The sequence below is a fragment of the Mustela putorius genome, unplaced genomic scaffold, assembly GCF_011764305.1.
Source record: "Mustela putorius furo isolate JIRA1106 unplaced genomic scaffold, ASM1176430v1.1 tig00537248_pilon_pilon_pilon, whole genome shotgun sequence".
In the NCBI taxonomy this organism is placed as follows: Eukaryota; Metazoa; Chordata; class Mammalia; order Carnivora; family Mustelidae; genus Mustela; species Mustela putorius.
In genome coordinates this window covers 12,130,234-12,149,443 of record NW_025422387.1, presented here as the reverse complement: position 1 = coordinate 12,149,443, position 19,210 = coordinate 12,130,234, and the positions used below count along the sequence as shown (strand labels likewise).

The window sequence follows — 19,210 nt, the reverse complement described above, 5'->3', positions numbered from 1 at the left end:
TATCTACCTTACACAAAGAATTCCAGATCTGAATGTCTAGTTGTCATTTCCCCTGAATTCCAACCTTCATTCCTTACTACTTGCTGTATATCTCTCCCTGGATGCCTATCTAGCACTTAAAAGTCAGTTTGGCAAGAAAACACTAATCATTTTTCTACCATTGAACTTGTCCCTCCTACTAAACTCCCTGTTTTTGTCACAGAACAATTATCTCCTCTGTCACTTGTTCTTAGAGCCTCAGAGCTAACTTTGACTCCCATGTCTTTTCTAGGCTATTCTGCCAGTCAGTTGCTGACTCTAAGCTATGTTATTATTGTGTTATTCTTGTATCCAGAGTCATGGTGTCTGCCTTTTGCTTTCAACTTTATTGCCAACATTCTAGGATGAGACGGTTATTCTTTCTGCTTTAGTAACCCTAACCTGACCTCCCTCATCTAGTCTCCTACTATTCCAATTCAATCTTTTAAAAATATTTTTTACTTACTTTTTTCATTACAAAGTAATGTATGTTCAATGGAGAAAATATAGAAAATACAGAACGGTAAGAAGAAAATAGAAAATGCTTATATTGCCGGGCGCCTGGGTGGCTCAGTGGGTTAAGCCGCTGCCTCGGCTCAGGTCAGGATCCCAGGGTCCTGGAATCAAGTCCCGCATCGTGCTCTCTGCTCAGCAGGGAGCCTGCTTCCCCCTCTCTCTTTCTGCCTGCTTGTGATCTCTCTCTCCCTGTCAAATAAATAAATAAAATCTTTTAAAAAAAAAAGAAAGAAAGAAAAGAAAATGCTTATATTCCCAATACCCAAAGATAACAACTATTAACATTTGGGTCTATATTCCATCAATTTTTTTTACGATGTGTGCATAGTATTTTTAGACAAAATCTTCCCAGTTCAGCCTGTATATTACTAGAGTACTATTCTTTTTTTTTTTAAGATTTTATTTATTTATTTGACAGACAGAGATTACAAGTAGGCAGAGAGGCATTCAGAGAGAGGGGGAAGCAGGCTCCCTGCTGAGCAGAGAGCCCGATGTGGGGCTCGATCCCAGGACCCTGGGATCATGACCTGAGCCGAAGGCAGAGGCTTTAACCCACTGAGCCACCCAGGCGCCCCACTAGAGTACTACTCTTGAAGCCTGAATCTAATTGAAAAGTTTTTTCATCATTTCCCAGAAAAAAGCATAAAATCCTTTGCAAGATATTCAAGATCCTTGAAAATCTAGACCCAATAGACTCTTCTACCTTTGTTTCCAAAGGATTCTTGTCCCAAATCTGCAGAACTGAGGTTACTTGCTATTTCCCAAAATGCTGCAGCCTCCCATCATATGCTCATAGCATTTCCTGAAAATTTTACCTGTCCTTCGTAGAGCAATCCAAATGTCATCTCTTCCATGAACCCACCAATCACCAGCTCATCCCCATCCCCTATTCCTTAGAGAACTGGAAATTCTCTTTCTCTCATTTGAACTTGCACACTACCTGCAACATTCACTGGTTCTAGATAATTAGTTTCTGCATTATGTATTTTTCAACACCTAGCATGAGGTCTTAAGCATAAGGGGTATCTAGTAAGGGATATCTAGTAAATAAATGAATGAATAGTTGAGCAGTACTTCAGGATCACGACACCTCTTAACTCATGAGAATAAGATTTTATAGATACAGAAGAAACTTAAATAAATGAAAACTTAGGTTAGAAGGAATTGATTAAAGAGACAGAATTGGATACTGGAATGCTACAAATAAAAGTTTATCTCTTAGCTTCTGAGTTGTGATGTGGTTTGGGATCATTAATGAGTAGATACAGTGTGAGTTGCCCATTGCTTGATTATCCTGTTTTGAATAGAAAGGGGGCCATGGTACTCCTTCTGCTTTGGATACGGAAGAAGTACAGGTAGATATTTCTTTCTCAGTTGCCTGGTAGCTGGCATGTGGACATATGACCTTGGTCAATCAGATGCCCCCACCCAGGACTATGAATCTTGATAGCTCAGGGCACAGCAGAGACAGTTTGTGGCAGTTGTGAAAGGGTGAAGAGTCTACTATAAACGCAAGTGGCAGTGGCATCTCAGACATTTACTGTGGTGTGATCTAGAATGTGCATTTGCCCTTTTAAGGGCCTGCCCATTTTCAGAGCTTTCTGGTTCATTCTGTGAGATAGCCTATTCTGATGTGTGTTTTCCAAAACCACCAAACAATTAATTTTGACACTATGTGGAGGTAGCTTCAGACCCCACAAGTTAAGGGCTCAGTACCACAAGACTTCCCCCCTCACCCCCACTTAAGATGCCTGCTGCAAGTCCAAGTTGTTGCCTGTGTTTCTGACTGACCAGCTACATATTAGAGGTTCCCATAACCCCCTCCTCAGATTCAGTTAACTTGTTAGAGTGTCTCACAGAAGTCACAGAGACATTTACTTGTTTACCAGTTTATTGTAAATAATGTTATAAAGGATACAGATGAACAGCCAGATGAAGAGGTGCGTAAGGTGAGATCTAGAAGGGTCCCCTGCACAGGAACTTCTGTCCCCATGGAATTGCCGTATGCCACTCTCACAGATGTGGATGCATTCACCAACATGGAAGTTCTCCAGACGCCATCTTTTTGGGGTTTTTTGGAGGCTTCATTATATAAGCATGACTGATTAAGTCATATGCCATTGGTGATTGAATTCTTCATCTCCAGCCCCACACTCCTCCCGCGGGTCAGGAGGTGTGCCTGCCTGACCACTCCCACCCTCTAATCAGGGTTGATTCCTCCAATAACCAGCCCCATTCCCAAAGCTACTTCATTAACAGAAACTCAGGTGTGGTTGAGAAGGGCTTCTTAGGAATAAGAAAAAAGACTCTTTACCTTTATTGCTCTTATCACTTAGGAAATTCTAAGGTTTTTAGGGTTTCTAACCCAGATGAAGACCAACTATCTATTTCTTACTACAAATCACAATATAACACCTATAGACAAATGTCTGGCCTGAGTTAGCCAGAGTTGACTTCTATTATTTGCAACCAAAACCCCTAATAACGGCTATTATCTTTGGTACTTACACTGGAGCAGCATCATGAATGCATTTCAACTAACTTCCAGAACAAAAGATGAAATTCTATTGAAATGGGACTACCAGTGCCAAAAGGTATAGGAGTGAGCGCTGTTCAAAGAAACCACAGTGGGAAATGCCAAGTAATTCCCTACAACTTTTCAAATAACAATGCATGCTATAGGAATGTGATCAAGTAAGAATTACATTCATATCTGGCACCTCTTCCTGCATCTACTACATGCTTGACATGTGTTATCTCACTTAATCCACACAGCTTGCTATTAATTTCTATTCATAGAACTTAGAGAAGCTTGATAGGAAACAGAATGGAACCCTTTAGAATTCCTCAGCAGTACCCATTTATACTGGTTATCTTGAAGGGACAATGGTTTCAGTGCTCAAATTTCTGTACATCAAGGAATGTGTTAGAAAACATTTGGTTTTGTTTTTACTAACTTCTAATTTATTAATGTTGGCAACAAACCACACAAGTACAAGTAATATGAGACTGTCATCAGTCCCCAGTAGACTGACGTCTTATAACACATTACAGTTATAGAAATCTTAAAGTATTATTTATGTTCATTGCTCTTTGAAATTATTGTAGTTGTTAGACTCCCTACTAGCTCTCATTGCTAAATGAATTAATAAGGAAACATACCTATTACTGTGTCACAAATTTTTTAAAAAAATATTTTGATAACTTTTAGGGCCACCTGGGTGGCTCAGTGGTTTAATTATCTGCCTTCAGCTCAGGTCCTGGTATCAGGGTCCTGGGCCAGAGTCCCACATCAGGTTCCCTGCTCAGTGCGGAGTCTTCTTTTCCCTCTCCCTCTGTTCCTCTCCTCTGTTTGTTCTCTCTCTTTCTCAAATAAATAAATAAATCTTTAAAAAATATTTTGATAACTTTATTTCAGTATAACTGCTTTCCTTTGTAATTCCAAGTGGTTAATTTCTTTCACTTAAAACATCATCTGAGAAGGTGTCCATAGGCTTCACTAGCCTGCCAAAGAGGTCAATGTCACGGAAAAGGTTAAGAATTAATTTTAGGGGCACCTGGGTGGCTCAGTTGTTAAGTGTCTGCCTTCGGCTCAAGTCATGATCCAGGGGTCCTGGGATCGAGCCCCGCATCAGGCTCCTTGCTGGGCGGGAAGCCTGCTTCTGCCGCTCCCACTCCCCCTGCTTGTTTTCCCTCTCTCGCTGTGTCTCTCTCTGTCAAAGAAATAAATAAAATCTTTAAAAAAAAAAGAATTATTTTTATACTGAAATGAATGTAATACCATATGTTAACTATACTGGAATTAAAATAATTAAAAAAATTTTTTTAAATTTTAGTTAAAAATAATTAAGAATTATTTTTATAGATAGATTTTTTTTCTCCTTTAAATTAGCTCAGGGGCGCCTGGGTGGCTCAGTGAGTTAAAGCCTCTGCCTTCGGCTCAGGTCATGATCTCAGAGTCCTGGGATCGAGCCCCACATCCGGCTCTCTGCCAACAGGGAGCCTGCTTCCCCCTCTGTCTCTGCCTGCCTCTCTGTCTGCTTAGGATCTCTGTCTGTCAAATAAGTAAAAATCTTTTAAAATAAATAAATAAGCTCAGTGATTCCCACATTTAGCTTCCATGAGAATTAATTTAAAGAGCTTAAAAACAAAACCATGTACAGTTGACCCTTGAACAACATGAGCTTGAACTGCGTGGGTCCACTTATATGCAGATTTTTTTGAGTCAATACAGCTGAGTATTATAAATATATTTTCTGCTCCTTATGATTTTCTTTTTTTTTTTTTTTAAGATTTCATTTATTTATTTGACAGACAGAGATTACAAGTAGGCAAGAGAGGCAGGCAGGGAGGGAGAGGAGGAAGCAGGCTCTCTGTGGAGCCAAGAGCCCGATGTGGGGCTCGATCCCAGGACCCTGAGATCATGACCAGAGCTGAAGACAGAGGCTCAACCCACTGAGCCACCCAGGTGCCCTGTAAGAATTTTTTATAAGGAATTGGAATATTAATCAAGCTTAAGAAACTGTTTGATAACAAATTATCATTATGTATTATAATTATTTAAAGTTTTCATACCATACACATGGTTAAGATATAGTGCAAAGGGAAGACTTCAAAGCCTGCTCAAATCTTTTTTTTTAATTTTTTATTTGATTTTATTTTTTTAAGATTTTATTTATTTATTTGACAGATCACAAGTAGGCAGACAGGCAGGTGGGGTGTGGGGAGAAGCAAGTTCCCTGCCGAGCAGAGAGCCCGATGTGGGGCTCGATCCCAGAACCCTGAGATCACGCCCCAAGCCAAACACAGAGGCCTTAACCCACTGAGCTACCCAGGTGCTTCTTTTTTTTTTTTTTTTTTTAATTTATTCGTCTGAGAGAAAGAATGCACAAGCAGGGGAAGTGGCAGGCAGAGGGAGAAGTAAACTCCCGGCTGAGCAAGGAGCTGGATGTAGGACTTTGACCTGAATCAGAGGGAGATGCTTGATCCACTGAGCCACCCAGGTGTCCCTAGTGGGGATTTGTGTGGGCATATCAGCACCATTTTTGTACTGTTCTTAACTTATGTTCAGTACCATTTTTTCCCCAAATTGATGCATCATTGATTTTGAGTTGCTAGCTTCATATCACAGTATCATAGCAAAAATTTCAGTGTTAAATTTATGAAATTCAAAGGAGCTTCTGCTTTCCCAACTGTTTCTCAACCTAACCATTTTTTTTTTAATGGAGGGGGAAAATAATATCCATAAGGAACAAAAATAATGGGCATATAGATTCTGTTTATTTTGCGAGAGAGAGCATGCACATGAATTGGGGGAGAGGCACCGAGAGAGGGAGAGAGAATCTCAAGCAGACTCCATGCTAAGCAAGGAGCCCGATGCGGGGCTTGATTTCACAACACTGACATCATGACCTGAGTAGAAATCAAGACCTGGTGCTTAACCGACTAAGCCACCCAGGTGCTCCAAATGTAAAGTCTTTTTTTTTTTTTTTTTTAAGATTTTATTTATTTGACAGAGAGAGATAACAAGAGAGGGAACACAAGCAGGGGAAATGGGAGAGGGAGAAGCAGGCTTCCTGTAGGAAGCTGGTTGCGGGCCTTGATCCCAGGTCCCTGGGATCATGACCTGAGCCGAAGGCAGACGCTTAAGGACTGAGCCACCCAGGCACCCCCACATGTAAAGTCTTAAAGGGTGACTCGAAATAGTCTTCTTCATAATATTTAACATCAGTTGACCCAGGAATAGACTAAAAGTTATCATTGTTGTGATAATCAGTAAACCCCAGCCCCTTCTGCATTATTTGCTGAGTAGAAATTAGATGACTGTAGGGTCCCTTTCCAGTTCTCCAGTGCTATGATAATGTGATTACAATGAGCTATATCATCGTAGTGACATAAAAAGCAACTCGCATCTAGTTTTATTTTCAAAATGAAAGTACTATAAAAATGGTTTCTTACTTCAGAATAACAGTTAAATATTAATGCCAGACAGTGGCAGCAACTAATCAAAACAGTTTTCTATTTCTTTCTTTAAAAACAATTCTCTTCAAAGTCTGTATGGGTAGTTGTGTTAAGGTAGGAAAAACTGGACTAGTTCTGACTTTGAAACAGTTCTGTCATCTATTTGTACTTTATTTTTTCATTGTCATAAAATGAAGATTTTACCTGCCTCTACCCTCTGGGAGCAAGATAATGAGTGAAATAATAGGAATTTACATGGACTAATTTACAGTGAGGTTAAAGCTTCAGAGCCCCTTGTTTGCACCAGCCCTTTCTGAGGCCCTAATATTTATTACTGTGTGAGAATTTTATTAAAAATTTTTTCTTAAATAGACTCCCAGATTTGTTTATGCTTCAGTGTACATAAGAACTTAATCTACCACTACATACACAAGTGTTACAAAATATTTTGAAGCAATAATAACACAGAAGTCCAATTTTATGTTTGATTAAACTTTTCTTGATCACCCTCCAATATATAGCGAAATAGAAAAACTTCTTCGTGTTTTGAAGTCTGACTTAGGTGGCTTGATTCAGAAGGGAAGTTTTCTGAAGTAGGAAGTCAGAAGACCTGGATTTTAATTTGGGATAATGCTACTTATGTAGGTGTGATTTGACACTTAACTTTTCTGCGATTCAGTTAAAAAAAAAAAAAGTTGAAATGTCTGAGCTTTAAAATCTTTCCAATATGAAATATTGTGATTCTTACTCCCTAATGCTGAAATATTGGGGATTTTCAAACCAGTTGTCTTCAGGTTTTTTGTTGAAGTAGTGTGACTACAACACCGAAAGTCACCTAAAATCTTCTGTGACTCATCTTTCTTGAAAGTTTCTGGGAAAAGGAAAATCATGAAAAATATTTATATTTCTGCTTTCTATCAAGCGTTCTTCCTTATGTTAAGTTAGGAGGTCTGTGAAAACTAATTTGATTATCATTGTTGAAAGATTTCCATTTCTTGGAGTAAAGAGTGAAGAAAATTATTCCAGTTGCACATCTCTGATGAAATCTTCTCCTCTAAGCTGGCTGGATAGTTCAATTGGCCCAAGGCCCCAAGACCAGAAATACTGCATTCTTGGCACAGTTCTCAGTTCTTACTATAAATGCAGTACCTGAGGTTGCAGGAGGTCAAGGAAGAGGGAAAAATAATTCCATGTGTATCATTTCATCTTTAGTTAATTCTTAAAATGCAGTCCTCTTGAAGGAAAAATGTCCTCGTTCATGTTTTGAGGGAAGGATGAATTTAGAGATTGCTTTGAGAGTAAGCCTGGGATGGAAAAGGGATTTCAGCAGATTTTTATAGCGTACCTTATATATAAAGATGTCAGAGGGCCCAGCCATTTGACTCTTAGGTATATAAGACAACCTAGGGCCACACAAAAAACTGTAAAACAAGCAATTATAATAGCATTATTCATAGTAGCCAAAAGGTAGAGACAGCCTCAAATGTCCATCAGCTTATAAGTGGATAAACAGCACGTGGTATATTATATAATGCGGAGTATTATTCAGCAGTAAAAGAAATTAAATACTGATTCATGCTACCACACGTATAAACCTTCAAAACAGCATGCCAAGTGAAGGAAGCCAGTCACAAAGACCCTTCAAAGGAAATGTCCAGAAGAGGGAAATCTATAGAGACAGGAAGTAGACTAGTGGTTGCTTAGGAATGGTGGGGTGGTAGGATAATAGCTAAAGGGTATAGGACGTCTTTTTGTGCTGATGAAAATATTCTAACATTGACCATGGTGATGAGTGCATTTACAGGTGAATATGTGAAAAACCATTGAATTATAGAGGTGCCTGGGTGGTAGTTAAGTGTCCACCTTCAGCTCAGGTGAAGACCCCAGGGTCCTCGAATCACCCCGCTCCCCGCGGGGGGCTCCCCGCTCAGTGGAAGGCCTGCTTCCCCCTCTGCCTGCCGTTCCCCCATGCTCTTGCTTTCTCTCTCTCTGTCAAATAAATAAATAAAATCTTTTCTAAAAATCAAAAAAAATCCCATTGACTTATACCCTTTATACGGGTGAGTTGTATGTGAATTATATCTAACAAAACAAAACCAACATGCTTTTTAGAAAAAGATGTCATGGGATAGAATGATTAATCAGAACATAGGTTTAGGGCGGCTGGGTGGCTCAGTGGATTAAAGCCTCTGCCTTCAGCTCAGGTCATGATCCTAGGCTCCTTGGATCGAGCCCCACATCAGTCTCTGTACTCAGCGGGGAACCTGCTTCCCCCTCTCTCTCTCTGCCTACTTGTGATCTGTCTGTCAAATAAATAAATAAAATCTTTTTTAAAAAATTAGGTTTAGACAATGTATCTTCCTCTAAAGAAGCCCTTGTCATACAGTTAAAGTACTAATAAATATGTGTATTTAAAACTGAAGCAAAGGGGGAAAATGGTAGGTCTTCTACCAGAGGTGGTGTTCTCCTGGACTGTGAGAATAGTTGGAGTTTGGATATTCCAGTCAGAGGGAACAGCAAAAGCAAAGATAAAGATATGAAAATGGAACTGTATAGTAGTTCATTTTTCCTGATTATGAAGTTGAAGAATTTTGGTTAGAGTAGTGGTTTGAGGCCAGTTTTGAATATTAGGTAAAGATACTCTTTATACTATGGGCCATAGGGAGACATTGAGGGATTTTGAGCACAGATGTGCTATCTCACCTTTGCTTCAGGAAGATGATTATGATAATAGTGTTTTTAAGATGAATTCCAGGGGCGGCTGGGTGGCTCAGTCAGTTTAGTGGCTGCCTTCAGCTCAGGTCATCATACTAGAGGCTTGGGATCAAGCCCTGCATTGGGCTCCCTGCTCAGCAGGGAGGCTGCTTCTCCCTCTCCCTCTGCATCCCCCCACACACTTCTTCTCTCTCTTTCTGCTTTCAAATAAATAAATAAAATCTCCAGAAAGAAAAAAGGACGAATTCCAGAAAAGATAGCCTAGACTCTGACCAAGTAGAAGTAAAGGAAAGAGATAACATAAGTAGAAAAAGCAAAGAACTAGAAAGATTTTAAACAGAATTGTGAATTAATTGAGACAAGGGCTGGGGAAATGTCAAAGTTAATGTAAGGTATAAGAGAGGGGAGATGCCAAAAAGATACTTGAAAATATGGGGCTGGAGCTTGGAAAGGATGTCAGTACAGTTTAATGCCTTAGCATTCCTGGAAACCACTGAAAGTTAGGAGAGCAGCTTGCACTCACACACAGGGCTTCCAGGCAAATACTTGGAGGAACTTTCATTTAGAAATCAGAGAGAAGAAGCGAAACTGTAAGAGGCATAATTTGGAAAAGGAAGAAAAGACAGTTTTATGGAATGAAAGAGACATTTATAAAGGAAGAAAGGAGCTTGTGGAATGGAAGAAAGCAGAGAACATCCCTTAGGTGCAACAGATAAACGTCAGAGGATACTTTCCAGCCTCAGTAGCAGGTGCAATCTTCCAGCAAAGGAGGGGGAAAAGATAAAACCAAGAAAATTTAATTCCTAGAAGTCACACAGTTTATTTTAGAATGTTTATAGAACTATGCAGCTATAGAGAATACGTTTTAAGAAAATTGTGTAAAAATGAAGAAGTATTTAGGGAAAGAAAGTACTGAGTATGCATGTCCATAGCATGTCCAAATGCAATGCATCATTCCTCTTGCATTTGAAATTAAGACGTGAGGATGTTAGTAAATGCCTTATTTTTAAATTACTTTCTTAGAAATCTTGCAACTAGCATTCAAAGAATTATTTAGTTTATTGAAGCTATAGTCAGGCTAGATTAACAAGATATGCAGACATGGGAGTTATTGATTGGTGTGATGTTTGATGGTTAGGTAAAATGTAGTATAAAATTCAGGTAATAATAGCTACCACTTAATGTAACATTTCACAGCCCTAGAATCAGAGGGAATAATAAACATGATGAGATAGATTAGTTTATAAGTATAGACATTAGAGGAGATGGGGATTCCTCAACAGGAAAAATGTGAAAGTGTGTCAATACCTTTTTGCTAGTTTTTTCCCCCCTCTATAAGGCCTTCATCTCCAAAGCAGTCAGGTGACCTAAAAATTATTTCAGTACTCATATTATATGTTTAAAATTGTTATATTCTTTAACTGAATAACTCTAGTTCTAGAAATCATTACAAAGAAAGCCCTAAAATGTATATGAATAATATGCACAAAGATCTTCCAAACACAGTAATATTTAATAATTAAAGAGTTGAATTCAGCCTTGGCTTCTAATTGTGGAAAAGGAGTTGTGATTGAATAGGAAGATATATGCTGGGAGATACACACTGAGCAATCATTAGAATGATCTTTGTGAATAGTGATAATATGGCAAAAATGCTTGTAATCTAAAATTAGATAAAAGAGGTAGACTATGGAATTATATGTATATATGATCTCTACTCTGTAACAAAAGAAATATGGGCATGAGGAAATAAATATGAACATGAAGAAGAGTATGCCAAATTGTTAAAGAACCTTGTCCTGGGTAGGATTATAGATTTTTTCTTCATAATATTAATTTAGTTCCCAGATTTTCTACATTGGTCATATACTTCTTTAATAGATGATAAAGAATAACCATCACCCCCCAAATGAAGAGGACTGGTTATAGGAGAGCGTAGGGATGGACAGATATATGAGCCAATGTAAGTCATCATGCTGACAAAAGCAATTCATAATGTAAGCCTTACTGACGATCAGTAACATCACTACATACTGTCAGATGAGTCCTGTCTACTGGTAGACTCTGTTGAGTTTCCCTGGACTCAAACCAGTGGATGTCTCAATATGGATTCTGAAATCCAAGGACACTTTTTAAAAAAATTTTTGTTATTAACATATATTATTTGTTTCAGTCTGTGATTCATCAGTCTTGCACAGTTCACAGCACTCACCGTAGCACATACCCTCTCCAGTGTCCATCACCCAGCCACTCCATCCCTCCAGCGCCCCTCCCCTCCAACAAACCCTGTCTGTTTCCTGAGATTAAGTCTCTCCTAGGGTTTGCCTCCCACTCACGTTTCATCTCGCTTCATTTTTCTCTCCCTTAAGGACACTTTTGTTTTCCTGGTATTGCTTGTGAGGGTGTAGCCAGAGTCTTTGATGTACAGATCTTACCTTTTACATTTGTCATTCACAAACAGATGAAGATAAGATTTTAACTTTGTAGTATTACATGTGTAAAATTTTAAAGCTACCGTATGATCAATTGTGGCTTCTTTAATTTTGCTTTTATAATTAAATATTTTATTCTTCTTTATCCATAGGTGCACCATAAATGCAGAAGACTGAAGTTTTAAAAGAGGACAAAGAGTTTGCATCTAAGATGAATCTGAGCAATACAGTATATTTTGTGCCTTTCACAAAAAGGTATTGTTCATAGATCTGTGACAAAGCTTTCTCCTACAAAATGGGAAGAGATTATGTCTTCTGATTTTTCTATAATTTTATTATATTTGTAAGAAAAAAGGGGAAGTGAAAATATTAATAAAATTGGGATAAAATTCTTTTATAAAAACTTTTTAGTTTCAAATTCTTTCCCTATAAGATTTTCATTATTTTCAGTCACAGCTTACAAATTGGAAAAATACTTGGTTAAAAGAAATGCGCTTACCTAAAGTTTCTTGATTCCTTTTCTCAAATTATTTTCTGGAAATACATATTGCCTTTTTTTGTTGTAGTGCTTTGTAATTAGACTTTGAAGGAACATAAAATTTTTCACACCACTTTTCCTCTAATTACAGAAGTAATAGGCTTTGCAGAAAATTTAGAAAATACATATAAGCAAAAAGAAGGAAATCTAAGTTACCTGAAATCACAACACCTACTTCAGATAAAACAAGCCTGTAAAGAAATCCAAACTCAGAGATGAAAGAAGCCATGTTTCCCATCTTCATGGTCTCATCCCTCTTTATGTTCTACCTACTTATGTCCTGCCTCTTTTGCTAAAACAAAACAAAAAAGACATTGCCTTATATAAATTCCTAGAAGGATATTACCTGGTCGAAGAATGTACCCATTCTGTTCTTCTGGCAATGTATAAAGATGACTTGTTTCCTTATGGCCTTACTGAAAACTGTATCTTTTCTCTATTATTTTGTCAGTTTGGTAGGTGAAATGAGGTGTCTCATTATTTTAGTTTTTACTTCTTTGATTACTAATGTAACTGTTTATGTTTCATATTCTTAATAGCCACTGCTATATTCTTTTTCTATATGTGTCCTTTGTGTGAGCAGATGTATGTATATGTATGTGTTCACTTGTCTGATGTATATGTTTTCATTTAAGTATAATCAGCATACAATGTTACATTAGTTTCAGATGTACAGTATAATGATTGAGCAATTCTATACGTTACTCAGTGTTCATCAAGATAAGTGTACTCTTAACCCCTTCCATTTATCTATTTCACCCCTGCCCCCACCCTCCTCCCCTATGGCAACAACTACTAGTTTGTACTTTGTATTTAAGAATGTTTTTTGGGGGACACCTGTGTGGTTCAGTTAGTTAAATGTCTGCCTTCGGCTCAGGTCATGATCTGAGTCTTGAAATCGAGCCCTGCATTGGGCTCCCTGTTCCTCAGGGAATCCGCTTCTCTCCTCCTCCCTCTGTGCGCCAACCCCCCCACGTGTATTCTGTCTCTTTCTCTGTTTCAAATAAATAAAGTCTTTTTAAAAAACAATATTTTTTGTCTTTTTTCCCTTCTTCATTTGTTTTTTAAATTCCACATCGTGAAATCATATTGTTTTTTTGTCTTTCTCTAACTTACTGCATTTAGCGTCATATCCTCTAGGTCCATCCGTGTTGTTGTGAATGGCAAGATCTCATTCTTTTTCATGGCTGAGTAACATTCCATCGTGCCTCTGTGTGTGTGTGTGTGTGTGTGTGTGTGTGTGTGTGTACACACCACATTTTCTTTATCCATTCATCCATAGATAGACACTTCGGTTGCTCCCATATCTTGGCTATTGTAAATAACATTACAGTAAACATAAGGGTGCGTATATCTTTTCAAATTAGTGTTTTCATTTTCTCTGGGTAAATACCCAGTAATAGAATTACTGATTCTATTTTTAGTTTCTTGAGGAAACACTATACTGTTTTCCACAGAGGTCGCACCAATTTGCATTCCTACCAACAATGCATGAGGGTTCCTTTTTATCTACATTCTCGCCAATACTTGTTATTTCTTGTGTTTGTGATTTAAGCCATTCTGACAAGTGTAAAGTGATATCTTATTGTGGTTTTGATTGGATTTCCCTGATGATGAATGATATTGAGCATTTTTTCCTGTATGTTGGCAGTCTAGATGTCTTCTTCGGAAAAATGTTGATTCAGGTTCTCCATTTTTAATCAGATTATTTGGGTTTTAGGGGTGTGAGTCCTGTAAGTTCTTTATATATTTGGATATTAACCCCTTATTAGATATATTATTTGCAAATATCCTCTCCCATTCAATAGGCTGTGTTGTCATTGTGTTGCTGGTTTCCTTCTCTGTTGAAAAGCTTTTTATTTTAGTGTAGTCCTAGTAGTTTAATTTTGCTTTTGTTTTTCTTATCCGAGGAGGCATATTGAGAAAAATGTTTTTATGGATAATGTCAAAGGAAGTAGTGCCTATGTTTTCTTCTAGGAGCTTTATGGTTTGGGGTCTCACATTTAGGTCTTTAATCCATTTTGAGTTTATTTCTGTGTATGGTGTGAAAGCCCACCAGTTTCTTTTGCATTTAGCTGACCAGTATTCCCAGCATTTGTTGAAGAGACTGTCTTTTCCCCCATTGTATATTCTTGCCTCTTTCACTCTAGATTAATTGGCCATATTCCTGGGCTCTCTGTCCTGTTTTATTGATCTCTGTGTCAATTTTCATGGCAGTACCATTCAGTTTTTATTATGACAGCTTTGTGTAATATATCTTGAAATCTGAGATTGTGATACCTCTAACTTTGCTTTTCTTTCTCAAGATTATTTTGGCTAGTCAGGGTCTTCCGTGATTCCATACAAATTTTAGTATTATTCTAGTTCTGTGAAACATGTTGTTGGTAGTTTTTTTTAAGATTTTTATTTATTTATTTGAGTGAGAGAGAGCACAAGCAGGGAGAGAGTAGAGGGAAAGGAAGAAGCAGGGAGCGCCGCATGGGGCTCAATCCCCAAACCCTAGGATCATGACCTGAGCTGAAAGCAGACGCTTAACTGACTGAGCCACCCAGGCACCCCTGCTGTTGGTATTTTGATACGAATTGCATGAAATCTGTAGATTGCTTTGGGCAGGTATGGACATCTTCCAACCCATGAGCATAGAATATCTTTCCATTTTTTGTGTCATCTTCAGTCTGTTTCATCAGTGTTTTATAGTCACATGTCTGATAAGAACAACTTTTAACCAGCACACACTTTGCATCATTCCTACTTTATTTGCCTTTCAGTTTTGTTTACTGCATCATTGCAAACCAAACTTACTGATCTATAACTGACATACAATAATCTAGACATATTTAATGAAAATATGTTTTGCCATAATGTATATCTGTGTGTATATCCAGCACTGCCAAATGCTTCTTGATACCCCATTTTGAATCCCTCCAACCTCTTCTCACTCAGCCCAATCCCCAGGCAACCACTGATGTTTCTTTCTGTTACTTCATTTCCTAGAATCTTATAGAAATGAAGTCATAAAGTATGTACTCTTTTTCTTGGCAGGGTCTGTCTTCTTTTCACTCAACACAATTATTTTGAGATTCATCCATGTTGTGGCATGTGTCAGTAGTCCATTTTATTGCTGAAATGCATTCCATTGTCTGCATGTACCACAGATTGTTTATCTGTTCCTTTCTTGATGGGCATTTGGGTTGTTTCCAATTTGGGCTATTAAAAATAAAGCTGCCATTAACATTTGTGTACAGGGCTTTGAACGGACATATGCTTTCATTTTTCTTGGGTAAATACCGAAGAGTGGAATGGCTCTGTTTTCAACTTTTTGAGGAAGCTCCATACTGTTTTCCAGAGTGCCTGTAGCAGCTTGCATTCCCACCAGCGGTGAAAGAGGGTTCCCCTTTCTCCACAGCCTTGCCAACATCTGTCATTTCCTGACTTGTTAATTTTATCCATTCTGACTGGTGTGAGGTGGTATCTCACTGTAGTTTTGATTTCTATTTCCCTGGTGCCAAGTCAGCAATTTTTCATGTCTCTGTTGGCCATTTGTATGTCTTCTTTTGAGAGGTATCTGTTCATATCTTCTGTCCATTTCTTTATTGGATTATTCTTGGAGTATTGAGTTTGATAAGTTCTTTATAGATTTTTGGATACTAGCCCTTTATCTGATATGTCATTTCCAAATATCTTCTCCCATCCTGTTGGTTCTCTTTTGGTTTTGTTGACTATTTCCTTTGCTGTGCAAAGGCTTTTTATCTTGATGAAGTCCCTACCGTTCACTTTTGCCTTTATTTCCCTACTTTTGGAGACATGTCTAATAAGAAGTTGCTGTTGCTGAGGTCAAAGAGGTTGCTGCCTGTGTTCTCCTCTAGGATTTTGATGGATTCCTGTCTCACATATAGGTCCTTCACTCATTTTGAGATTATCTTTGTGTATAGTGTAAGGAAATGTTACAGTTTCATTCTTCTGCATATGGCTGTCCAATTTTCCCAACACCATTTATTGAAGAGACTTTTTCCCCATTGCATATCCTTTTCTGCTTTGTCAAGGTTTAGTTGACCATAGAGCTAAAAGATCTATTTCTAGCTTCTCTAATATGTTCCATTGATCTATGTGTGTGTTTTTGTGCCAATACCATATCGTCTTGATGATTACAGCTTTGTAATAGAGCTTGAAGTCCATAATTGTGATGCCACCAGTTTTGATTTTCTTTTTCAACATTCCTCTGGTTATTTGGGGTCTTTTCTGGTTCCATACAAATCTTAGAATTATTTGTTCCAGCTCTGTGAAGAAAGTGGATGGTATTTTGACAGGGATTTCCATGAATGTGTTGATTGCTCCAGGTAGCATAGACATTTTAACAATATTTGTTCTTCCAATCCATGAGCATGGAACATTTTTTCCATTGCTTTGTGTTAATTTCTTTCATGAATGTTCTGTAGTTTTCTGAGTAGAGATCCTTTACCTCTTTGGTTAGGTTTATTCCTAGACACCTTATGACTTTAGGAGCAGTTGTAAATGGGATTGACCCAATTTATCTTTCTTCTGTATCATGTGACTATAATCAGTATTCTGAATTCTAATTCTAATATCTTATTTTGTCCATGCTGATTCGGTCCCTGGCAGTCAGTACTGCCTCTTGTTCTCTTTTTTGATGTGTTTCTCTGTCTTGTCATTCTGACCAGAGTAGAAAAGATGACAAGAGAACAAAATACTAAAATGGCAACAACAACCCCAGAGAAATATAAACTAAACAAATCAGAAGAGACCTGAAACTGAGAAGAAAAAAAAATAAAATGAAATTTTTTTTAAATTAAAAAAAAAAAAAGGAATATAATCAGACAGATGAACAGAATAGAGCAATACGTTGGATCTTGTGTGTGTGTTGGTCAGTTTGTTAAAAAAACTAGATCCCAAAATTATAAAGAAAGTAAAAATTATATGTGTACAAAAATAAAATTAAATATAATGAAAGGATAGAATATAACTGTAAAAATAAAATTAAAAGACAAAAAAACAGCAGAGATAAACAACAACAATGAAGGAAGGGATATATACAGATATATATATATATATATACAGATATATTACATAATACACTATCTCGAGTATATTTTGGTGAGTTTGTTAGGGGAAACTACATCTCAAAATTCTAGAGAAAAGCTTACATATATACAAAAATAGAAATAAATGCATTGAAAGGATAGAATGTAACTGTAAAGATGAAAATTTTAAAAGATTGTAACAAAAAACAAAACCAAAAAAAAAAAGAAAGAGAGCATATGATTAGGCAGGTGAATAGAACAGATCCATACACTAGATTTTGGGTGTATTTTGGTATGTTAAAAGAAACTCCATCTCAAAATTTTAAAGAAAAACATATATATACAAAAATAAAATTAAATACAAGAAAGGGATAGAATATAACTGCAAAAATGAAAATTAAAACATTTTTAAAAAGGAGTTCCTAAAATAGGAAATTGGTTGAAAAAGGAGAGGAAAAATTTTAAAAATAAAATTGCAAGACTAAAAATCATGGGGGGAAGCCGTGAATTCTATATGCTATATTCCCCTAGTGCTATAGTTTTGCAGTTCTCTTTGATCAGTAAACTTGGTCTTGGCTGGATGTTCTTGCTGGTCTTCTGCAGGAGGGGCCTATTGCATTGATTCTCAAGTGTCTTTGCCCCAGGCAGAATTGCACTGCCCTTGCCATGGAGCCAGGCTAAATAATCAGTTCTGGTTTGCTCTGTGTGGCTTTTCCCTGAAGGCTTTCTGTGCAGCTTTAGAGGATGAGAATGAAAATGGCGGCCTCCCAGTCTCTGGGCCCAGAGCCTAAAACTCGGGGTCCCACTCCTCAGTGCACCCTCAGAGCAAAGCAGTCAGTCACTGCTGTCTCCCTGGTCTCCGGCCACACTTTGTGCTCTCCCAGCCTGTAACCAATGGTTTCTGTCTTAGGCACATGACCCCATTTCGAGTCTCCAAACCCTGTAGACTCTTGCAGTGTGTTCCCACACCACTCCTACCCAGGGGAAGAAGAGGGGGTGGTCTCAGCAGTTCTGCCACTTGCTGGGCCCCAGCTTGGGGAGCAGTTGCCCAATCATGCTGTGGTTCCTGGGCTCCCTGATTGCAGCTCCCTGATCTATTGTCTGGGAGCTCCACCTCACTCAGGTACCCTGGTCTTCCTGTGACCCCCAGATCCTGAGACCACAGCAAGGGTTCTGCCCCTTGCTTAGCCGCCTAGCAACATTCCTCACTGGAGCAGACTTCTAAAAGATTTTGTGCTACGCTGCTTTAACACTTTCCAGTAGCTTATGGAGGCTCCTTCCCCCCTCAGTTTATCTTCCCATATATTACTTTAGATTCACTTCTCCATACCTCCTACTTTGGAAAAAGTGGTTGCTTTTGTATTTGTGGAGTTGCAGCTCTTTTCTTAGCTCTCTGATTGAGTTCGCAGGTGTTCAAAATGATTTAGTAGCTATCTAACTGAATTCCTGGGACCAGGTGAAACTAAGGTCTCCTACTCCTCTGCCATTTTTGATTCCTCTCTCCTCTTCTATGCATTTTAGAATCAGCTTCTCAATTTCTTTTTGTAAAGAAAAATCAATATTGATTCTTCCGACCTATAACCACAGTTATCTCTCTTCATTCTGTCTCTAATTCCTTTCACCATTATTTTGTAATTCTCAGTGTATAGGTCTTACACGTTCTTTGTCAGATTTATCCCTAAGTATTTCATATTTTTATGCTATTGTAATGTTTCAAAGTTTTGATTTCCATTGTTCATGTATAAAAATACAGTTGAGTTTTATACATTGATCTTGATCTTGTGTTCTGCCACTTTGATTAACTCAGTTATTAATTCTAGTAGCTTATTGTAGATTGCATTGAATTTTCTGCATGGTGGTTATGTTGTTTGTCAGTAAAAGTCTAACTTATTACTTTCTGATCTTGATGTCTCTAATTTATTTTTTTCTCGCCTTATTGCACTTATAGACCATCCAGCACAATGTTGAAGGGAAGAGCTGAGAGCAGACTT

At 37.9% G+C, this 19,210-nt stretch overlaps 1 protein-coding gene across 2 annotated transcripts in view; it reads left to right on the top strand.

The window, feature by feature from the left end:
• Positions 1–19,210, top strand: part of TAOK3 (TAO kinase 3) — a 182,679-nt gene that overhangs the window by 70,492 nt on the left and 92,977 nt on the right. For both annotated transcript variants that reach the window (XM_004753331.3, XM_004753332.3), the window contains exon 2: positions 11,795–11,897. The gene's annotated coding sequence lies outside the window, so the exon portion shown is untranslated. The remainder of the gene's footprint in view (positions 1–11,794; positions 11,898–19,210) is intronic.